Source organism: Crassostrea angulata, chromosome 6, assembly GCF_025612915.1.
Source record: "Crassostrea angulata isolate pt1a10 chromosome 6, ASM2561291v2, whole genome shotgun sequence".
NCBI lineage: Eukaryota > Metazoa > Mollusca > Bivalvia > Ostreida > Ostreidae > Magallana > Magallana angulata.
The window spans coordinates 39,874,485-39,880,297 of NC_069116.1; the positions used below are offsets into that span (position 1 = coordinate 39,874,485).

Sequence of the window (5,813 nt, forward strand, 5' to 3'; positions counted from 1 at the left end):
TCAATAATGCTGATTTTTATGGCTATTGCTGCTCAGATGAGCTATGTGGTGCATGGACCTTTTGTTTCATATTTTATAATTATAATTGAAGAGTATATGATAAACGTATCAAGGTATAAGGGACAAAAGCAAATTAAAATCGCCCTCTTTTTCCCCTCCCATGTAAAATATAAAAACCGTTTTCGATACGACTGTCCTTGATGTTTTTTAAAAGGCAACGCTTCATGTTTAACATCTTGAACCAGAAAAAAATTCAGAGATTACGTGTTAGTTGGTTCGCTATTAAATAAACCAAAGCAAATTACTTTCTCTAAAAACATTCAGTATTCAGGTTATCCCAAATTTCGGAAGATTGCAATCGAAAATAAAAATGAGAGATTTTTAATAATGATCATTGTGCATTGAGTCTAACTACAAGGTTAAAGTGGTTATATAATCATGAACTTTAAACGGACAATTTACAATTCTTCCTGATGAAGTCAAGTAATGTTCTATAACTCTGGGAATTTAATTTTCTCAAATGAAGATCAAAATGGATCCAATCTAAATAGTCATAAGCAAGACTTCATTTATATTGAAACTTCTAAAAATATAGAGTGTTTTAACGAGTAAGACAGTTTTATTACTTATCATTTTGAGTCTTTTTCCCAAGTATGTTAATTTAAGCCCAAACTGAATTCTGTAAAAATAATATTATTGATTTATTTTCAAATACTAATCTTCTACAAACTACTGTTATTACCTAAAGAATCCTTTTCTCTATTTTTAACTGAGTGTTATGGTTAAGAGGTTATGGATTATATTTTTAATTTGTTCATTAATTGTTTGTAGAAAAACACTCTTACTTGAGTGTTGTCAAGACTCTCTCAATTCATCTGATCATTATAGAACTTTGATTGATAATGTAGAACATAATGATTTTGAAAACTGGTCATGCATATAAATGAATTTACATTGTTTACTATATTTTGTTGCATTAATTAAAAACCTCATTCGTTATCGGCTAACACTAAATTTTTCTTACTTTATTTGCATTTATTTCATAAGAAATTTACATTGTTTACTATATTCTTGCATTAATTAAAAACCTCATTCGTTATCGGTTAACACTAAATTTTCTAACTATATATGCAATTATAATATATAATATAAAAAAAAAACCTTTCATTCTATGAGCGTACAAATGACAAAACAGGATCTAACTGGTTTTGAACAACAATGAAAATATAAAGCTGGTGTAGACGGAATGATCAAAAGGGCAAGATAACCCTTAGTTTAGACAAGACCAATATCAGTTCTAAATATAATTAAGTTAACTATTAGTTGTTTATACCAACCTTTTGATAAACACACTGATATTATTGTATTGTGTACTATTATAAACTTTTAAAGTTTAATGTTCTGGATTATCTTTAATTTGGCAGTATAATTTTAGCATTAGACTACACGAGTGGATGACAAACATTTTGATTGTTCTATTAACATAGTTGTAACTTTTATATTTTGTAGAGAATTTCAGTATGTTTACTTATTGATAATGACTGATTTGGAAAAAATCAAACGTAAAAAAAGAGCGAAAAGTTTGTATATTTATTTTTTATCATTATTTAGTATTTTGAGCATTAATAATTTAAAATCCAAATGAAGTTTATAACATTCATTTCCAACACACTGAAATTAGTTGTAACTTCTTGTTCGGCGGACATGGGAGGGTTACACAGGCCTTTTGGACGGGATAAATTGATTTACGATCGTAGTTCGGTTGATTTCCGTCCATAATGTATTCAGCATTTTAATCAATGCACAAATATTCTCGTATAGTAAGACCAGAATGTTGACATGCTGCTGTTAAGACTCTTGCATATTCAATAGACCATCCCGTAGGACATGTCATTTGGCAGGTGTCATAATAATTGATGACACAGGTGCAACATCACAAACCTTACAGAAAAAATCAGGTTGAAAAATCCGACGGAACTTGGTCCGGATTGTGTGGGAGAAAAGAGTATTAGCACCGTGTCCATTCCGATTATAATTTCCTTAACCAGCAATACCTTTCGACATTGCATATACATTCCAAATCCCATATGTAAATGCAGATTTTTACATACCTGTATTTAGAAGAATATTTCACAAATGCTATGTAGGTGTAGACGATAATAATCATAGTAGATTCTTGAAAAATTTAAATGAGCAAAGCTTCAGCAAGTTTGTTTGGGACTTGCACTATCGGCTACAAGGACGATAAAAGCTTGATCTATTGAACTACTTTTGCTTTGATTTGAATGGGGAAAAGTCACAATTTCTGGTAATTTTTTCGCCCCCCCCCCCCTTTTTGCAATGCTGCAAAGAATAGCTAAGGGTTATACACCAGTTTACAAATTAAAAGCAAGATAAAGAGCTCACAATTCTTTCTTGATATAAAAAAAATGTTTGTGTATATGTCTATATATATGGAATGGGATCACTGAAAAAAAGTCTTTGGTCGAATTTTTCGGCGTTGATATACTGTCAAATCACAACAACCGTACATGTAAAATCTATAGACCAAACAAAGAGCAAATGCAATTATGGTATAAAGAATGGGCCCATTTTCATTGCCGCTTTATGTAGAAAATATCAACAAATAGCTTTTCCACGTAATATTTAAGCACGCACTGATGCTTTTGATTTATATGCACGCAAAACTAGCATAGACATGTAGTTTAAACAATTGAAGATTTTAAAATGCCTATAGACAATCTAAATCCGGAAAAATCGTATGGAACCTACATGAATTTTGTTTATTTAAATCAGAGGGAGGAGACATTATTCTGTTGTTGGATCGATTATTGCATTTGCTGAATTATACTTGATGTATTATTTTACGTCTGAAAAAAAATCGAACAAGGATACCGCTAAGTGGTTTTAAAAAAAAATTACTTCCAGAAAATGTATTTCAAAGGAAACAATTTTTATAGACATGAAATAGATTTTGCAAAACTTGACCCAGTGATGGAAACCAGTGAAGTGAACATTTAAATACGTGTAGATTAGAAATTGCTGATAATTTCATCAATCTATTATCAAGGAGTTTTGCAAAACTCGAAAAGGCTAAGTTTCTTTCTAAAACTGCGCTCCTCGCGACTTGACTTATTGTAGGGAGGAATACAGTATTATGGAAATTACATGTAAATGTATCAGATCCGAATAAATATGACACAAGTATTCATATTCGTAAAACCACTCTGAATTCATAACATCTATTTTATCCCAATCCCCAAGCTTTGTGGTGTATAAATTGGGGGGGGGGGTGTGTTACATTTAATAACGTAGTTGTACAGTTTTCATATTCCTAGCAGAAACTCAACACATATGCTTTTAAGTTTAATAATTTACACTCATTTAGTGACACTCATTATTATATAAGTTTACATAAACGATCAGTATACATTATGAAACGTAAATGAAGATCTAGCGATCTGTAGTCTGCTCTGCTGACACAATTTTATTTGTTTTTCGTATGTCAACCCATAGTAGTAGATATGTAGCTATTATCAATATGAAACAATTTTCCGGTGTGCGATATCAGTCAATCAACATTTGTGCAAGTTAAAATATTGTGAAGCATTACCGGTACATGAGTAATGCTGGTCGTTTTTGCACTTGTAAAGAAGTTCTTTACGTTTCCTGTTCTCAATAACACCAATTTACTTTTTTTCAAACTGTTTGAATAGTTGCATGTATATTGTAATAGTTTTTGAGATCTTTACAAAATTTGTGCTTTTAGCAATAATATGAATCTTAATCAAAATTCTAAAAACAACTACAGTTCTGTGAAAAATTATCTAATGAAGTGTAGAGGAGCTTGGTAGGTAGAAGATATTTACCAGTCCATATTCAATGAGTTACAGTTTCCCTAGTGCAATAGGTATGACCTGGCATAGCAAGGCAACGTTTTTTCTGAATTTTGGTTTAGTTGTATTCTAAGTAATACGGGAAAAATTGTCTGAAAATCGACTGCTTGTTTTGATGTAAATCGGATGACTTTAATCTCTTGTCCGCTTAAACTTTCAACTATAGGCAATCTTCTGAATCTCCAATGCTACAAAACGTTTGTTTTTTTTACCTTGACTAGATAAAATATCAAGTTGTTCATTTGAAATGCATACGGTAGCGATTTACTTTGTCTTTTATAAAATTACCAGAAATGTCTATTGTCAAATCATACTTAAGAATACTGTTTTAACTTCAGTTTTTTACGATAGTTTTAAAAATATTTAATCAATTGACTTGTAAATCAATAGGGTTTGTTCTTTTACCATGCCAAATAAGTGTATAAAGTTTGATGAACATTCGTGTAAGGGTTGTCTTTGAATTTTGCTAACAAGCTGAAAATGGACACACATACACACATACATACACACACACGCACAACAGCGATGCTATATCCCCTCCCCCCCCCCCCCCCTCCTCGCAACAAGTTGTGCGAGGTAATTATAAAGCTTTGAAGTTGCATATTAACATAGTGATCAAACAAACATCACGGACCATACAAAGTCAATGGAAAGCGATTTAAACCGTACCAGTGTTTTACAGTGAGCTCATAACACAAGACTACCTGGATAGAACCCACGTGAGTGTTTGAAATAATTTGTTCCATACGTAGGTTCAAACATGGGTCAAGCAGGTAATAGCTTTCACATGCTATAGTAAAAACTTTACAATTTTCATGCATTTTTTATATTTTAGGTACCAGCCCAATGTTGTACAAACTTCTTATGTTCACAGAAGGTTTATAAATGTATAACGCGTCTTTTGTATTTTCCACAAGTTTGTACACGGTTAGGCTGACAGTAAACAAAGGCATTGTATTGAATGCCCGTCCTCAATTTACTATATAAAATCACGAATGTCGGCTGATCCTTACTATGTTCTAAAGCTTCGTGCTTTTTATATACACTAAATTCAGCGCTAAAACTTGTTGATTCTAATGGTTTAAATAACAATAGATGATGTGAGATGAATGTGGTTAATTTGCATCTACATTTTTTTTCTCTTTTTACCGGGCCCATTAGTGCACCTTTCCTTTCGCAATAATTATAACATGACACACAATCTCTACAAAAAGATTGCTATCTTATTTGGTGCGAGGTTTCGTACTCCTGCTGTTTCTGTTAAAACTCCTGCATATTCAATAGACCATCCCGCTGGACAGATCATCTTGGCAGGTATCATAATGACGGATGGCACATGCGCAACATCACACACGGCACAGGGAACATCATCATCTACTGCAACATTCCTGTACGTGTATTGGTATTCTGAGCCATGTATAAAAGCTTGACGATGCTCTGTTGTTATTTTGTAAATGAGTGGGAAATCTGATGGGACTCGATCCAGATTATGAGGGAGACGAAATGTATTGACACCGTTTCAGTCTATATCATAATCTCCTCCACCAGCGATACCTTTGTACAATAAGGTTTGCATTCCAATTTTAAAACTTTAATCATCAATTCAAATGTCAACTTAAAGATATGCAAAAAGGGTGGGAGTAAGAACGGCACCAAATGGTGGTGTCACAAATCTTGTTAACCCTAGCCTCTTCCCCGAATTTAGATCCAAGAGGTAGTCGACTCTCTTCCTGCAATATACTAGTAGTCTCATGCACGATAAAAATTAACGATTTAGTCCTGTTCTCTATCTGTAGTGTACATAAAAAGATAAAATATATATTATACCACTCCGGTTCCTGTGTGTTTGATAAATAAAAAGATACACTTTAAATGCTCTCTCTCTCTCTCTCTCTCTCTCTATCCCTCTCTCTCTCT

At 32.6% G+C, this 5,813-nt stretch overlaps 1 pseudogene; it reads right to left on the minus strand.

Moving 5' to 3' along the window:
• Positions 1-1,657: 1,657 nt before the first annotated feature.
• LOC128187496 (uncharacterized) lies at positions 1,658-5,472 on the minus strand (annotated as a pseudogene).
• Positions 5,473-5,813: the final 341 nt, after the last annotated feature.